We start from the raw sequence: 20,439 nt of genomic DNA on the forward strand, positions 1-20,439 counted from the left end.
TTTAGATTCAGAACCTTTCCTCTTTTTGGGTCTTGCTAATCTAATTTGGGTTATGAAGATGAATCATATTTAGGGATTACCTCTTTCCCTTTACATGTCCTTTGAATGGATTAGTGGTGAAAAGTGGAGATTGTCATGCCCTAAAATCGGGGTAAAAACACACCAACAATTTTTTTTATTTTTAAATTTTTAAATTTAAATATTCACTATGTTTAATACATATAACCCATTGAAAAAGGATGCAGAGATATGACAACATGATAAAGATAGTTCTTGAGTCACGATTAGTTTAAAAGAGTTTCTAGGTTTTCCAAGTTCTTAAATTGGATTAACAAATCAATGAATTACACAAGACACCTTAGTCTTGACATGATTCCATATATACCTATTTCATTATGTTGATTCACTTTCCTAGGAGGACTACTCCTACATCCCTTAGGAAGTGAGCTAGAACCTAAACATTGATTCCCAATCAATCATAATTTAATGATAAAACTTAATCAATACATTCGAATGCTTCCCATGTAATTACATTCGACAAAAATATAATCTTTACACACCCTCCTACTTCCCTAAAGAATTGCCTACATAGGACCTCTTCAATTACCTTCAAATCCTATCATAATAATTCAAACTAAATAAAACCAATACTTTATTATTAAATTATAAAATAAACCATACACTTACTTTCTAACCATAACTACTAGTTCATATACTTAACCACTAGCTAGTGCCAAGACCAACTTCAGTATAAAATCATTGAAATTCAAATACACAATGTTGTTTTAACATATTAATAATAATAATAAATGATTTCAAACAAAACATAAGATACTAATCATATTCGCTAATCACTAACCTTCTTGAATAAGTCTCAATACAATTCTAACATAACTAGAACCTTTATTAATAGCATTCATGGAAACCCTTCTATCACTTTAATTGTTTAAATTACTTTTCGAAAATAACTATTCTAAAATATTAAATTAGTGACACATGTCTAACAGATAAATAAATAAAAACTTCTAGTAATATAACTCCAATATGAAAAACCATTTTAATAGAAATTTTTTAAAATAACCCTAAACATTCCTAACTATTGCTTTCTATTAAAACAAAAATTACTATCTATTGACTACCAAAACTCTATTCACTAATAAAAAAAAAACTAACAAATATAAATTTGACTAACCCACAACAATTTCCTAATGTCATAATCAATTTTTAATACTAACTAATTCTAACCACCTCATCCAACCCATACACATAATACCTTTCAACACATTAAACCAAGGAACCCCTTTCTTTTTATTATATAATTTACTCTACTGACTTATGCATGCATTTTATTTAAACCACAATATACTTTATTAACAACTAAATAAATCTACTTAACTACTACTAATATTTATTTATCAAACACTAACTATACTTAAATAACTACTAATCACACTTTATTGCAGCCCTTAACTAGCTAACTATCTAACTACTCCTAACCTACCCCACACTTGGCAACTTGTCATTCCTCTTCCCAAAGTCTTGGGTGGATTCCAAGACTTACATGCTGACCTAGGCCTGCATTTTTCTTCCCAAGCTGCCCCTTACATGGTACACATGAATCCCAAGGAAGTAGAAAGGATGGAGATCATTAAAGTTCTAAGAGTAAAGTTTGAAGAAGTTAAAAATAAATAAAACAAAATATCAATGCCCTTTCTTCAAACGTCCACTCTCCAAGTCAAGACTATCATAAGTACCAATGGACACATGGCAAAGAGAATATCCAAAATGTTGCACCAAGGTCAAGGAGGACGGAAAAACCAATGGTAGAGCTACACCAAATGCATTTAAGGAGATAGGAAGGTTGGGATATTTACAAGATGGGGTCTTTACTTCTTTTTTTCTTGGTAAAGTGAAGGGCATGTCACCTCATGCATGTAGTTAGGATATTTTAAGGGTAAAGTAGTGAGGTGGAGGTGGGACCCATGGGGTGTCCCTTTTCATTCACTTTCTTTTTAGAGTTTAATTGTTTTACTAATTTTACTTAAATTGGTGTCCATTGATATATAAATATCCTTTCTTAACTTTTGGGAGTTTACACTAATCATACAATAAGGTAGGTTAAATATTCTAATGAGAGGAATATAGAAGGAATATCCTCTATGATTTTTTTTTGAATTTAACATGCTTTCATGTATTATCCAACATCCTATAGATGTTCATTTTGAGTATTTTTTTAAAAATTTCTTTGTTTTCTAAAAGGAAAAAGTTATATGGTTTAATTTTAACTTCCTAGTGATGATATTAGGACCATTTACCATAATTCTAAGGGCAACTTGAGAGGTAAGAAGAATGTATTCCAACTTATATTTAAATCTAATGATTTATCGACATATCTATTAAGTAATTTACCATATCCAATGTTGGTTAATCGAAGGACTATGTTCTCGTATTAATTTTCACTTGAACTCATATTGAAAATTCAACCAAAATATACTTAAGATCAAATCCTTTCATTCCTTCATCATTTATAAAAGTTACAAGGGAATAATTTGTCACTATAATGTAAATCAACATTTAAACAATCATGTGTTTTATTTTTATTTAGAGATCAGAATTAAAATGGGAGAACTATTGAAAATGTTTTAATAATACAATGAAACTTATTTTGTATAAGGAACTATCATTTTATTAACAACCTAATTCAAAGACACCGTTACGAAAGAACCAAGGAAGAAAACTCAACATCATGGTTATTTCGACATAAGTTTCACAATGAAGCTTACAATAGGATCACTATCTCGAGCAGAAGTCTCCCATACATTCAAATTGAAAATAACAACTCTGAATTCATGCTTGGCTCCATAACAATGTAGCCACTACAAAATATGCAATTTTCATCAAGGTAGCCATGGAGAAAATGAAACTGACCAGGAGACATTTGAACAATTTTAATATGAAGACAATCAACCATTTTCTCCCATCCTAGGTTTGCACAATAGGTTCATTACTGAACCAGACTAGGGAGAAGATGGATTTTTGCAAGGCAAGAGAAGTTGGTGACAACACCATAACAAATTCCCTTTTGAGGCAAATACCATAAGAACTTCTATTCTTTCATAGATGTCCTTTCAAGGCTAATATCACAAGAACTTTCATTCTTTCACTTCTCAATTTTCTAAAACACAAACATGGTTTGTATTGATGAGTAGGCACCCATAACACCCTACTCTCTCCCTCTCCTCGTCATGAAGAGAGACTTTTCTCTACATGAAGTCCAATTGAAGCCCTCCTCCTATACATGACCACTTTTACCCTATCTGAGGGTGAGTAATGCCAATACAACACTTATAGTTTCCCTAAAAAATCAAAATATAAAACATGAAGAAAATATTTAAGAAAACCCATCACAATCCCATCCCTAACATGTTCATCATATATATGAATACACACATATGTAACAACCTACTTTAAGAAATGAAAAAAAAACATGAAGATAGGAACTTGAAGGATTCCTATCTTCACAAATGGTTATAGAAAACTAAAATTTGAGAAGAGATATCCCTCCTCTTCCTTTAGTTCTGACTTTACTTTCTAAATCTAGAGGTTTGGTGAACACTCTTCCACCCTCAAATCTGTCACTAAATAGGCTCCTAACTTAACCTCCTACAAATTGCAATAACTCCCCACTTCACTAAGATCTTCTAGAGTCTTCTAACTTAACCTCATCATTAAGGAAAAATTTAAAGGGGAGTATAAACTTGTCAAAATCATGGTGAAGCTCCAATTTTCGAACTATAGAAAAAATGGGATATTTGGGTGGTCACAAAAGTCAACAAAAGGGGCTAGAGTAGTGGAAAATGCCCCCAACCCATACATATTCCCCCTAGGCATTTAGTTTTCATAATTTTTGGCCTCTAGTACTATTTAATGATCTATTAAATTGCTTGAAATATTTGAAATTTCTAAAAACCCTAGGAATTAAATCTTACCACTAAACCTTGATTAGGGCAATTTACCTTGATTACTAACTAATTAGTAGTAGGTTACTAACCTAGTCCAACTCAGATTAATTGGTTACTTGGATAACCCTAATTATGATGTTGGTATACATATACAAATCAGGAGTTTCAAGTGACACTATAAGATCACTGTTACAAAACATTAACACTTAACGGTTATAGAATGATACTCACATTCAATTTACAATACAAATAAAATACGAAACAAGAGGGTCTACATCTTTCAATAGACTCAATCTTGGTTTTCGAAATTATACATAGAGTCGAGTTTCGATTCTCCATTAGATTTCCCTACTATTAATCCTACACACTTCATTTCACACATCAGTAGTTCAAGAAAAATTGCATGTATATATAATTAAAACTTATTTGGAAAATCACATTAATCAAACATCAACTTTTCATATAAATAACTGTTATCTCATTTCTACTCATATATTTAACCATTAAAAGTTTCATAATTAGTATAACATAACCTATTTGTTAATTTGAAACAAAATACTAGAATAATCCTCATTAAACATGCATATACCTAAACATCGTAAACATCATCAATAGGGGATACTAAACTATCTGAATGCATATAAGCTAATAATCAAGGTACCATAATTAACATTGTCATCATAAGGTGAAATACCTCATATCATTGTTAGTGAAATTTGATGTTTAAAGAGTCAAGATAACATAGTAGTTCTTGAATAACTACATATTTAAAACATGAATGTATTATCTAGTCTTAGTTTCTATTAGGACATCTAAACCATAAAACATTACTTCATATCGATTCCAATTTCTTATAATAGATTTAACAAAGAAATTCATATTTAATAAGTACATGTGAGGAGGGACCTTACATCCTCCCCCACTAGTCTTTGATTTTCTCTTTGAAGTTGTACAACTAAAAAATTTTGTCCTATGTTAGACCTTTTCTAGACTTAATCCAAAATTTACTCCTATTAAAAGAATGATTATACATAGTAAGGGGCGATAACCAAATTGCCTAATTACCATTACTAAAAGAGAAGTTCAGTCCATAATTTTGACATGGGTACATTTTCCAAGGTCAACACTGCTTAAAACATATTGGCCACATATAAATGCCATTCTAATCTAGTATAAAATACTTATAGAGTCTCTAAAAATAATAATATCATAAGGTGTTCCAAATTCTACATACTCACTTATTGGGGTAATAGTTGTAAGAGACTCCCTTAAATGGGATTTTATATTAATCGACTTGGTTCATTATGTATGGTTAATCACTCTTACTCTAGAATTCACATTGCATATCTCTTCATGATAGGAAATCAAATAAGTTATTCACTACACAAGCAAATTTTTCATCTAAAATTTCAGTATTTTAACTCATAATCTTAGCCAATTTCATGTTGGGGTGCAACCCATTGCCCATAATAGTCCACGGATATCACTAGTCCTATTCTTGAAGTCTTGGGAGAGGGTGGGGCATGAATACTCTCACTAATAACCCCATACCCTAATGCTATACAACCACTTAATTGTCAATAATTCCCTTTGGTAATCCCATCATATGTCACTTTTCTAACAAAATTTAGAAGAAGGTGCCTCAAATTTTAAATTCAGCATCAAGGATGAAACATCCAATGCACAAGTCAAAAACAAAAGAAATAAAGGGTGGCCACAATAGTAAGATTTTAATCAAGAAATAAAGGCATGACCTAGAGGTAAAATAGAATCATCAATAATAAAGTTGGCTAAACAGGCCTACATCACATTGTTGGCAAAAAAAAGAAAGAACATTAAAATACCAACATCTAAAATCAAACAATTAGGAAACAAGTCCAATTACTTACAAAATTTACACTACTGACATAATGTGACCATACCAAGGTCTCTGAAGGAAAGGAGAAATCTTAGGTCTTCTAAATACGTTGGAGGGATCTTGAATTGAAATAAGATGGTGGTCTAAAGACCATATTGCTCGAATTCTGATTGATCCCATATACTAAATACATACCTATCTTCATCTACATTGCCCTATAATTAGGGTTTGTTGTACTACAGGGTTTTCCCTATTAGAACTCACTCATAAGTGGAAATGTGAGGATACTAAAATGAGTCCCCTTCTATCCTCTTGTTGTTATGTTGGTTTCTTTTTGAAGAATCTAAACATGTGGGGACATCAGTGTCAGTAGAGTTGTACTTTGAGTTGTAGTTACAATACCAAATATCTTATCCTCAATTTACTATAGTTGCATATTAGGGCTGCTACCCATAATCTTTCTTAGGTCAAATTTTCCATAATATACCAGTTGAAGTTGTGTTATCACTCTCACCAAATTGGTATGATCCTCTACACACACACACACACACACACACACACACACACACACACACACACACACACACACACACACACACACACACACACACACACACACACACATATCACTGTCCATGTTATTCCATCATTTAAACAAGTTTTATTTATCAGCTGAGAATGTACTAAATACTATTGTTCTTATCAATAATCCATACTTCATGTTCTCCTAGTCATAAATGACTTATGAATTCATCCTTAAGTTGGAGGTTTGCAACTACATAGGTATAAGACCATTATTAAGATGTTGTCAATGTTTACTTATCCAAATGTCATGGTTTACTTGTTCACTCATACAACTATCTCCTTACCGATGATATAGGTCATCATCATTGTTCTTATAATGCCTAGTGGCTTATAATCCTCTTATTACTTAACTTTGATACCTAAACCTTTAGTTCATATTAGATTGATGACCTCTTCATGACTTTACATTCTCTTGTAGGGTTATAATTGATCCAATAATTTCAATACTAGAGTCTACGAGTATTCACTTGATAGTTACAATTTATTATTACTCATGCTTATACAATAAGGCTACTAAAATAAATAGACTCACATATAAACCTAACTCAAAAGTTTGCATTTTCTATCATACCTGTTCAAAACTATATGTTACATACTTCTCACCATTTAATTTCATTCCTAGCACCATATATTTAGATAGATTTATTCCCTGATTAAGATTCTATTCCTCATAGTAGACTGAGATACTTCTATTCCTTGTGTTTTCCTAGCTAACTTGTTTGTTGAATAGTTTCCTTCATTAGTAATCCTATTGTTTGAGGTTTCCAAAGGTTACTTCTATATTTTAATTGAGCTCTTTTTTGCTTTCCAAAGATTACTGGAACAATACATTTTAACACTGAAATAGGTTAGAGGTATCTCAATAGCTTGATAACATGGTATCATTTTCAAGTGTTACCTTCCTATTTACTCACCATTCATTTTATCTAGTCAACATTTTAATCCAAAGGTACAAAATTTAATTATGAAGGTTTTAGGTTCCCTTTACTTATTTTAGTAATGTCTAAATCAATACCATTCTACTTGATCACTTTCATATTTGATATGAACTACAATTCTTCCATGAGTGATATGGTCAAACATAATCTGACTTCTACTACAAGTTGTGTGAAACACTTTGTCTTTGATTACTAGGTTATTTACTTGTCTCCACTCACATGATTGAAAGATGTTTTAGGGTTCTTAATTTAGTTTTCCCCAAGGTGATCATGTTCAATATAATTTCAAATTCTTTATGAGATCACAAATTTTCTTAATACAAATGTAACATTATTACATCAAATTCGTTATTTCAAGTCCTTAAGACTGGGTCATCTATTTATGGGTGTCCATTTATAATTTTTAATACAAATTTCAGGTTTTTCTTATGTTTACTCATTAGTATCCTTGTTTAGAAAGATTACATTAGCTTCTTAAAATTCTGCAAGGAGAAATCCATGCTTCATATAATAATATTTAAAAGTCCACAGTTAACATGGACCCATCATTACGCAAGTGTTATGAACCTAGGCTCTTATACAAAAATGTCATGCCCAAAATTCGAGGCAAAAACACACCAACAATTTTGTTTTTTTTTTTTTTAAGTTAAATATCCACTATGTTTAATACATACAACCCATTCAAAAAGGATATAGAGATATGACAACATGATAAAAATAGTTCTTGAGTCACGATTAGTTTACAAGAGTTTCTAGGTTTTCCAAGTTCTTAAGTTGGATTAATATATTCGACAAATTACATAAGACACCTTAGTCTTGACATTATTCCATATATATTTATTTCATTATGTCGGTTCACTTTCCTAGGAGGACTACTCCTGCATCCCTTAGGAAGTGAGACAAAACCTTAATATTGATTCCCAATCAATCATAATTTAATGATAAAACTTAATCAATGCATTTGAATGCTCCCCATGTAATTACATTCGATAAAAATTTCATCTCTACACACCCTCCTACTTCCCTCATGAATTGCCTACATATGACCTCTTCACGTACCTTTGAATCTTATCATAATAATTTGAACTAAATAACCAATACTTTATTATTAAATTATAAACTAAACCATACACTTTATAACCATAACTACTAGTTCCTATACTTAACCACTAGCTAGTGCCAAGACCAACTCCAATATAAAATCATTGAAATTTAAATACACAATGTTGTTTTAACATATCAATAATAATAATAAATATTTTCAAACAAAACATAAGATAATAATCATATTTACTAATCACTAACCTTATCGAATAAGTCTCAATACAATTCTAACATACCTAGTACCTTTATTAATAACATTCATGGAAACCCTTCTATCACTTTAATCGTTTAAATTACTTTTTGAAAATAACTATTCTAAAATATTAAATTACTTCCACATGTCTAACAAATAAATAAATAAAAACTTCTAGTAATATAACTCCAATATGAAATACCATTTTAATAGAAATTTTAAAAAAATAACACTAAACATTACTAACTACTACTTTCTATTAAAAAAAAAATTACTACCTATTGACTACCAAAACTCTATTCACTTATATAAAAAAAAACTAGCAAACATAAATTTTACTAACCCACAACAATTTCCTAACATCCTAACCACTTTCTAATACTAACTAATTCTAACCACCCCATCCAACCCATACAAACAATACCTTTCAACACATTAAACCAAGGAACCCATTTCTTTTTATTATAGAATTTACTATACCTACTTATCCATGCATTTTATTTAAGCCACACTATACTTTATTAAAAAATAAATAAATCTACTTAACTAATACTAATATTTATTTATAAAACACTAACTATACTTAAATAAGTACTAATCACACTTTATTATAGCCCTTAACTAACTAACTATCTAACTACTCCTAACCTACCTCCCACTTGGCAACTTGTCATTCCTCTTCCCAAAGTCTTGGGCACATTCCAAGGCTTGCATGCTGACCAAGGCCTGCATTTTTCTGCCCAAGGAAGCCCTTGAATGGTATGCATGAATCCCAAGGAAGTAGAAAGGAAGACGAGCATTAAAGTTCTAAGGGTAAAGTTTGAAGAAGTTTTTTTTTTTTTTAAAAGAAAATCTCAATGCCCCTTTTCCAAAAGTCCACTCTCCAAGTCAAGACTATCATAAGCACCCATGGACACATGGCAAAGAGAATATTCAAAAAGTTGCACCAAGGCCAAGGAGGATGGATGACCCAATGAGAGAGTTGCTTCAAATGCATTTATGGTGATAGGAAGGTTGGGATATTTAGAAGATGGGGTTTTTACTTCTTTTTTTTGTAATGTGAAGGGCATGTCACCTCATGCATGTACTTAGGATATTTTAAGGGTGAAGTGGTGTGGTGGAGGTGGGACCCATGGGGTGTCCCTTTTTCATTCACTTACTTTTTAGAGTTTAATTGCTTTACTAATTTTATTTAAATTGGTGTCCATTGATATATAGATATCCTTTCTTACTTAACATTTGGGGGTTTACACTAATCATACAATAAGGTAGGTTAAATATTCCAATGAAAAGAATATAGAAGGAATATTCTCTATGATTTTTTTTTGAATTTAACAAGCTTTTGTGTATTAAATAACATCCTGTAGGTGCTCATTTTGAGTATTTTTTTCTTTCCATTCTTTATTTTGTAAAAGAAAAAAGTTACATGGTTTTAATTTTAACTTCCTAGTGATGATATTAGGACCATTTACCATAATTCTAAGGGCAAATTGAGAGGTAAGAAGAATGTATTCTAACATATATTTAAATCTAATGATTTATCTACATGTCTATTGAGCAATTTATCATATCCAATGTAGGTTAATCCAAGGATTATGTTCCCATATTAATTTGTGTAATGCCCTGCCAAGGGATCCAAAGAATTAACTTAGAATTTTGCTAAGTTTGGTAGCATTTAAAAAAAAAATTTAAAAAATGAAAGTAAATACCACTTATAACTTATGCACTATAACAGAAGCAATAGCAATAATCATAAACATAAAATACATAACAAATTACATTCTTTAAGGATCCCTTAACGTTGAATTGCATCTAAATCAACTAAAATTATTGAACCCATCAACCACATGAAATAATAATGATAAGTCCAATGTTTATACATTACATTTCTGAATGCTCAATCATCCACTGTACATGTCATAGGGTATGAAAAGCTTAAAAGAATACACATATCAGAAATAAGGTACATCATCCTAGTCTAATCCATGATACATCAAAGTAAAGATAATCACATGATGCACATGATACATCATCATAGAAGATAATTACATTGATCATAAAGATCAAACATAATAAACTAAGTGCAAGGTTCCTCCCAACCGTAAATAGCATCATTAGACCATCGTGGATCCTAGCCATCCCTCCGTGCATAACATTCCAAGTCACTGAGGAGATCATCGGTATTAACATAGTAGGAATGTCACTACTAACATATACTACATCATATGCATAAAGTAATCTAACATGCAAATATAAGCATAAGATAACATCATCTAACATATGCTAGTCATTAGTGAAAGGATACATATCCACCATCATGAAGGACACATCAGCCATGATGTCTCAAACCGATCTCAAATGATAAGAGTGGAAAAACACTACCACCCAACCACGTGGTACCTAAGTGGTCCACTCCCACCATGCTGATGAGATAATCTCAAGTCCCAAATAGGCTATCCAAAATCACAAAGCATAAATCGCTATAAGTCCATGAATCCTAAAAGTATACTTACTCAAAGGTTCCAACACATAACTCGACATCTAATTCCTAGAGGCACACAAAGACATGTAGGAACCTACTATACAAGAGGGAAAGTGTCATCACATATATCATGTAGAAGTTACCCTGGTAGTTAGCTAAACTCCACAGGTCCCTACTGATCCTCATGCGGCCACTAGTATCCTCTCATATTGAAAAGGCATACTATGGAATGCAAGGTCGCAACCATGTGTTCTCTCTACTCTCATCCTAGTATGTACAAGCACTTAAGGCATGGGCGAGAACAAAACAATTATCTTTTTAGGTTCATTTAGTTAGTATTAGGTGTGAATGTTTTCACTTATTAACCAACTTACAATGAGTTACCCTGGCAGCCTCTTAGGGCCCCGACCCCCATTGCAAGCCACTTCTTGACACTACAAGCAAATAACATAACCTAAGCTCATGGAATCATAAAACTCAAAATCATAAAGATAATCCATAATAAGAACATCAAATATGCACAATAAAAGCATCAAATCTCCATGAGAAAGCATCCATAGAAAATCATGACCACAACAGCTCTTTATTGGCAACTGAAGCATCACTGATAATCAAAAGTATCCATTGGTTCTCAATAACCAAAATATATCTCAAATCATACCGATCGAAGAATCCAAAATGGTTGAGTCAAAACATGTCACAACATGACATCATAAAATAACATTTCAGTCCCATCATGGCGACTGAAAAATAACCAAGGATAACTGATTGATGACTCAAAAATGGTTAAGTCAAGTGTCTCATATATATGAATCTCAACTATAACAATCAGTAATTACAAACATTACATAGAGCATTCCATCACATAGCTACAGTTGGGTTTATAAAGATTAGAAATAAGACATCATCACTACATCACAATCATAACCCCCAAGCCTTTGGTAGATGTCCTATAACTAGCCAACACTAGTCAACTCAAAACCCAAAATAGAAGCATAAAGAAATTCACAATGCAAGCACATGTTTTGGTTTGCTAAAATTACATACTTGAATTAAATGTGGAGGTTTTCAATTTTTCATTTCCAAATTTTAGATAATAAATGGAGGAATATTTTTACGTATTTCCTAATCCCATGTATTTGTTTTAAAGTTTCTCACCCAAAACTATTAGATTCAATTTTCCAATTGTTCTGACATTATATGGTTTATATAGACATTGTCTAGAAATGAGTCCTATCGACTTCCAATAGTCAATTAACAATTCAATAATTGCATGATTTAAAACTTTGATTAAACACATTTACATTGATTAACCTTAATTAAACCAATTTTAATTAAGTTAATTATTAATATCTATCTATTTTAAATAATAATTGACAAACTATTATTAATATTTTAAATCATTTATCTTTTAAAAGAATGACCCATTAATTCAATCTTTTAAATATAATAATTATTTATAACTTAATAATATATATACATATATATATACTTATACATAAATATACATAAATATACATATATACATATAAAAATAACATTTTATAAAATGAAATATAATAATCAAGTTCCAAATCACTTCATAACCTTTGAAATCGATTACATATAATTGTATGAAAAAATGTCACCGCACAGAGGAGGTACCGTGCGGGTCTGCTGCCGCAGAGCCTGCGGCAGTAATGCCGCCAGCCTTTGCCATGTATACATAGTGGGGTGGGGGTATGGGCTCATCCCTCTCCACCCACCTTAATTTGCATTCAATTTATTTAAAAAAAAAAAAACAATCGTATCATATACAATTCGATTTTAATTGAAATGTTTTGCGAAAAATACAAATCGCAAAGCAATATAACATTTGATTCTTCAATAAGATATATATATATATATATATATATATACATATATATAGATATATATATATATATATAGATATATATACATACATATGTATGTATGTATATATATACATACATATGTATATATATATATATATAGATACATATGTATATATATATATATACATACATACATATGTATGTATTATATATATATACATACATATGTATCTATAAATATAGATACATATGTATGTATATATATATACATACATACATATGTATGTATATATATATATATATATACATACATATGTATGTATGTATATATATATACATACATATATATATATATATATATATATATATAATGTAATTATGTATATATATATGTATACATACATATATCTATACATATATATATATATATCTATACATATATATATATATATATCTATACATATATATATATATCTATACATATATATATATATATATATATATATATATATATATATATATATTTGAATTAACATATCCATAGCAACACACACACACACACACACACACACACACACACACACACACACACACACACATATATATATATGTATGCAGATTTGAATTAAGATATCCATAGCAACACAATTCTCAATAAATTTTCTAATGGATTTGGCTATAATTTAAACCCTAGTCCCGTGTTCTCTTGAAATCAATGCATATAAAATTTTCTCAATTAAATATGAACTACCCGTATTGAGAAAGCATACAACCAAAATAACAAAAACCGTCAGAAAACATATGGAAGACATGATGAAGACAGGAAGTGCAAGATGCGGAAATAGCATAAGCAAAATCACAAAAGTCTACCCGAATTTTGATGCTAATTTTCTTTTCCTCAGAAGACCCGTGGAGCAAGCTCCTCCCTTCTCCAAAGTTCTTGAGTCCTCCAATGCTCCAAAATGCTCTTTCAGGTTGTGTCTAAGCTTCAGGAAATGCCTGAATATAAAGGCTTCTCAAGAAGTACCTAGAATGTCTCTAGAAACAACTAGAAGGTGTAGACAACTAAGCATGAGTCTATTCCAACCTTCTAGATGAGTCATTAGGTTGTAGACACCATGTGCTTAATTGGTGCACTAACCCCCATGTTGTTGACATATGAGAAATAAAAAAGTGTGTTTACTCCTAGGCAAGCTTATAACTCTTATTTAATTTTTTTTATAACTTTCATTTTAATTTTTATAACTTTTATTTTAATTTTTTATAACTTTTATTATTATTATTTATTTATTAATTTATTATTACTTTATAATTATTATTAATTTTGATTTCTAATTTTCTTTGGATCTACATTGTTGGGGTTACTCTTTTCTTGGAGATGAGCATTTATTCTCCCTTGATATCAGGGTTTAATTGTATCTCATCAATCATTAATGGTATTTTTCGCCTCTCTTACATAGTTTCTTGAGTTGTATCATCTAGTGCTATAAATATTATATCTTAAGAAGTTATGAGTTTAACTTGGGAACTTCCTATTATTTATACTTGGTTTTTCCTTGGTTTGTTATTTTTGGAACTATTTGTTAAGTTCTATAATTTATTCTAGTGGGTTCTCTTTGGAAGTGGTCACTATCATCCTTGAGATAAAGCTTGATTTTCTTATGTAATTTAGAGGTGGGTATTCTAGGAGATCAGTGTTATGTAGGTTTTGATGAATGATGGAATCCTTATTGGAATGGGGTCTATTTTAGTAGTGATTTATTGATATTAATGGCATGCAAAAAGTTGGTATCTTTATATGTGTTATATCAAAGAGGGATATTCTTCTTATGTAACTTCTTATCATAAGAGATCTAGGTTTTAATAGGTGTCTCTATTTTCTTCTAAGGTCTCTATATTTGCTCCTTTAACTCATCTTTCTCCTAGGGATCCTAGAGATATGACTCCCATTAGTTCTTATTCTTCTTGTATTGAGATTTTTAAGGTGGCCCTTTCTATGTTGGTTGTTGGTAATATTAAAAAAAGGATTTTAGGAACTCTTCTACCCCTTTTCACTCCTATAAACACAATTTATTTATAGAGGGCTCACTTGTAATAGGTGGTCTCACTGGGAAAAGGTTTTAGGATGGCTTTTGAAAGTTATATTTCTTTTTTATTGCATCACCATGTTACTTATGTAACATGAATCTAATCAACTATATCGATATGAAGTACAATTTTGAAAATTTGGAGAGATCCCACTACTATTCTAAAGGGAAGCCCTACTTTCTATAGGTAAGATCGCCCTAATAGGTGGAACTTATCATCTCAAATTTGTGTTGCTGCAAAATAGATTGACTAGAATAACTTCTTAAAGTTGTGTTATCCCTACCCTCATCTTGCATGCCTACCAGAATGATAAATAGGTTTTGGCTATGCATGCAGGGGGTGGGCCACGAAGATGAAAGTCCTACTATCTATAGGCGGTACCATAGCCATAGCCATAGAACCATTCTAGGGATAGTGATAGGGTGGATGGTAGGGGATTGGATTAATTCACTATAGCTAGGTATCCATCCTTTCCATGCTCTTTGAGTGCTCTTTTAGAAATTAACAATGCTATGAACATTTATTGCTTTGGAATACCTTCCAAAAAGATTATTTTTTATTGTATTAGTAGTCTATTTCCATGTCTTGTCTAGGTAGCCCTTGTGCTCCTAGATTTTATGAAGCTTTTCAAAATTCACTATTAAGTTTTTATACTCCTTTCTAAGTTGAATTAAGTGAAAGGTTTTTATGAGGAAGATGTTTTAGGGCTCCTTCCTGAATCTCTCCTAGGGGAAATTAACTTAATGCCTTATTTTCAAAAAATATTGCCCCAACTCTACTTTTTCTCCCCTTCCAATACCCTCAATAAACATTTTCTTCCATAAAACCTATAGATAGATAGATGGATGGATGGATGTTTATGTGTGCCAAAAAAGACAAGGAACATTTAGGGAAAAAAGTAATTAGTTGAAAAAAGGAAAGTTTAACTTTTCCCATTCTCTTAAAATCAACATTGTTTATCATTATATATGTAATACAAATTATTCCATAAATGTTTTCAAATACATTATGTTTACTTGAGAAAAAAAAAATTTTAACCATTTAGTTGAGGAGTCATTTTCTATTGAAATGAAGTGTTTTTTCATAATTCACACTTTGAAGACATCATAATTAGTTCAAAACATGTTTACTATAAACAAACATTAGAGATTGTACAAAATGTATGGTTGATTTGTTTTTAAAATTTATACTATTTCTCTCTATAATTATATTGAGAAGGTTGATTTTAATAGTGAATGGAACATATAAACCATCTTGGCCTCATTATGCATTCAGCAAGACTTGATATATGGTAGGATTATTCAAAATTATTTAGCTTCACTATTTTAATAATTCTTCAATTGAAATTTGAGCATAAATTATGCCAATCATTTTGAAATAACATTCTTCTTAACTCCATCAAAATCTTGTTAATTATTGATTAACTGTGTATATACTTAATCAACAGAATATTGAAAAATATATAATGCCAAATCTCATAATGAAAGAATATTGAAATAATATCAGTTCATATCATTTATAAAATGAAATAAACATCATCGGATTCTGAACAGCTAAGGCGATAACATTTTGATTTGGGAAGAAGGAGAAGGTTAAAAATTTATGCTTTCCTTCCATTGCAGATCACGACATAGAAAATTTATAGATGACACATGTATCTAATTATTTTGAGTGCAATGATCCATTATAGGCTATAATAAAACATAGATCATGCCTGAAAGGAATTTTTGAAAAATCTATAAGACATCGCTGAGAAAGGTTTTTCCATCTCTATATACAAGACAGAGATTGCCTTTCAATTGGTTTAAAAATGGTAAGAATATAGAAATGAAGAGGAAGAGTTCATGAAAAATTGCAGCTTAAAAATAACATTTTAAGCCAAGACACCCATCTAAGTCGCAATTTCTCTGTGAACTGATTCTCTAACAATTAACTCTCAAATCTGCTCCTTGTAAACCTATTCAATCAATAAATAAAAATGGAATATCAATAATTCTAGGGTTGTAGATCAACTTATGCCTTTAAGAAGTGGCAATCTTATTATTATGATTTACAAATCCATTATTATTCTCTGCTGCAGCGGCCATGGCAGATGCAACACGTCTCTCTTCTTTCTTGTACCAGATGCCACATGCATTGCATAGAGACTGTTAATCAACCCATCAGAGAAAACAAATATTAATTTGTAGAGATCTTCATATATCTAATGAGAGATAATATGTACTGATTGTTAAAGACATATATTGTAACTGAATTGATGATTATGATTGTATAAAAAAACAAATCCCTAGATGTGGGTATTAATGTACATTTATTTAGGGTTTGTGTGTATAGATCAACATTTATTTAAGGTGTTCAAATCAGAAACTTAAGAGCAAAGATAATGAATTATTTGATTATATCTTCAAGACATAAGCTTTATGAAATTTACCTTGGGACCCTTTGGACCATTCCTCCACAATGGTGTAGTATTGGTGTGGCATGTAGAACACCTTCTTCCTAAGCCATGTGAAATATTATTACTTCATTGATTCTGTTGCACTATTCTTATGGAGCTTCCATTATTATTGCTCATGGGTTTTCTGTCACTTGTCTTCTTAAGTCCAAAATCTCTTGCATGGTTTCGATGTGTCAAAATGTCCTTGGAATCCATAAACTTTGATCTGGAATGAGCTATTGGAAATTGAGCTATAGAGTAGGAAGTGGTAGCAGCATTGGCTATGGCACCCCAATGAGACTTGTAGAGTTGGGATCTATTAACATTGTTGTTTACTGATGATGATATTTCGTACAAACCACCAAATGTGGTTGATGTGTTGTGTGAAGCTTCCATGTCAGAATTCTTTACCTGTTATGAGAACGATAAACCAAAATGATAAGAGGAGACAAAAGACCAATCTATTCATGTGTCAGTAAAATTTATTTAATAATCAGTTCGATTTTCAGAAAATCAGTGTATTGAAGCCTTATGTTTCTTTGTTAATCTTGACAAGAAAGCTTACATTTTCACACAGTTGCTAGTGCAAATTGACTTTCTTTCATAGACTATAAAGGCACATATAACTTTTTTGAGGCTGCTACTATCACAGATGAAATTTCCTTCCAAGAATTTTTAAAAATTTATATGATATATTTTATAGAACAACCTTCATCATATTCACAAAAGAATAGTTTTTTTTCTTCTTAAATAAAGAGTAAATCTCTTAAGCACTTTTATTGATAAGTTTTGATTTTCTTTGTATCGTAGTCAAAATCCAAATTAGATTGGCTGTCACGACGTTTTGTTAATGCAAGGTGCATAGATATATTTAGTTGAGCAGAGAAATTAATGAATATTAAATGGTTCCATTTAGTAATCTTTATGCTTGCAATTTCTCCAATTTTGAACTTTGTCTGATCAAATCCTAATTTTTTTCAATGACAAGTAGTAAAGAGGCTATATTTTTTGTTATAACTATCTGTGACTGATAAGCCCTCACAAAGAAACCTTCCGTGCACCTAACAGCATGACATTGTAACTCAAACTCTTAATTGACAATTAATCAGTGAATGAAAGAAAAGTTAACATAATTCCAACTCTTATTTGGTAATTAAACAATCAATGAAACAACTGCCATGTACAATTTTTAATCAAAATCTTGGTCACAAAGTGAATGAAATCTTCATAACAATGCCGAAATATTTTCATTTTCAATAGATAGACAAGCAGGACGTGAGAAGGCAAACAAATTTAAATTTAAATTTTTTTATAGTCAAACATAATATGTTAAATCAGCTAACAAAATTGCTAATGTTTTTAGTTTCAACAAGCTTCACCCTTGATAGTGCCAAAAACTTAACTTATTCTCAAAAACATTCTCTAACATAGAAATGAAATGAGAGTGGTACCTTGTGTAAAAGAAGTTTAGACTACATTTTCTGAATGAAATTGAAGCTACCTTGCATGGTCCTTTGCTTTAGCATGTCCATGGGGTTTTGTTCCTTTGGAGATAGTCCATTATAGGGCATGCCCAGAGACAGTGTGCAATCCACACCAATGATGAATGAAACTAAACTATTGTCCTTACAGCTACTTGAACTCTTCATTAGACTCCTGATAAGATCTTGCTCCTTCAATTCCTTAGAGCTACTGTTATTTCTACTATTCAGATTCTCTGTAGTTCCTTCAATAGTCTCACAGGAACTCCCATTGAACAAATCCAGAGTGCAAATACTTCTTTTTCTCTTCACAGGGGGGCAACAGAGCGTCAGTTCAAGCTCTATTTCATCCTTGTCCCAGCAGTCCATATCCTTGAGCTTCACAATCCCACTTCACAAAACTAGTTCTCAAATCCCAAACACGACTCTAGATGAAGTTTTTCTCTCAGTTGAAATCATGGAGCAAAAGCACAAGACATTATTGGATAGCCCAATAAACTACTTTGGCCAAAACATATTTGGAACCCTAATTTATGTTTCAAAACCAACACTCAATTATTTTTGTATTGGAACCCTAAGTTATGATTCAAAACGAGCACTTGATTATCTATGTAAAGCCAGGAAGCATACATGAATCGAAATATATCAGTGGAAAACAATCAATGAACTCATAAGTTAGAAAGATTATACTTTCAAATAGGAGATGCACATATTGTAACTTCGACAACCTGATACACACATTTTTGAGCTATACAGACGTTAAAAACTATCTTCAATTGCAGCCTAACTTGTCCTATAGGTCAATGGACACATACACATAAGATATATCTCTCTGGACGTATATACAACATGTATCCAATGTATTCATAGCCATATCGATATTCCCAACCACCACTATCCTCAACAACATATGTCACATAGACAACTCTGCAAAAACTTATTCCTATCAAACTAGTGTATACAGTCCTATTTTTAAGCTCTCTCCAATAGGAAATATATTGCATGCGCATACACAATTACTATATCTATCAGATAATAAATAAATGGTTGGGAATCCTAGAACATAAGCTCCTTGTATGAATATTAAGACAGCGAGAAGTGGGTTATATGGCATTCTCATTCTATTCTATTATTTATGCATGGCCATATCGTTCTGGCAGGAATAAATGCCAAGGAAAGACAGATTTAGCTAATCCAAGATCGGATATTTATTGGCACAATCGATGGAAAACCCATCTAAAATTAGCTTTGTCGGCATGATTCTACAAATCTGAGGTGCACAGTGTAGCAGCCAAGTGTTTTTCGATTCTCATTGACTGTTTTGCATCTATGATACATTCATACTCATTTTCTATTTTTCATCAGTGTTATCATTACGTATCTCCTTCCATCGCCAAACGCAGGGTAGGAGTGTCAGGTGAATCCAGCGATTTTTCTTGCAGTGCCTCCGAATGTAACGCATGTAATAGTTCAAAA

This window comes from Cupressus sempervirens, chromosome 11, assembly GCF_028749045.1.
Source record: "Cupressus sempervirens isolate cs-2001-9-10 chromosome 11, ASM2874904v1, whole genome shotgun sequence".
Classification (NCBI taxonomy): domain Eukaryota; kingdom Viridiplantae; phylum Streptophyta; class Pinopsida; order Cupressales; family Cupressaceae; genus Cupressus; species Cupressus sempervirens.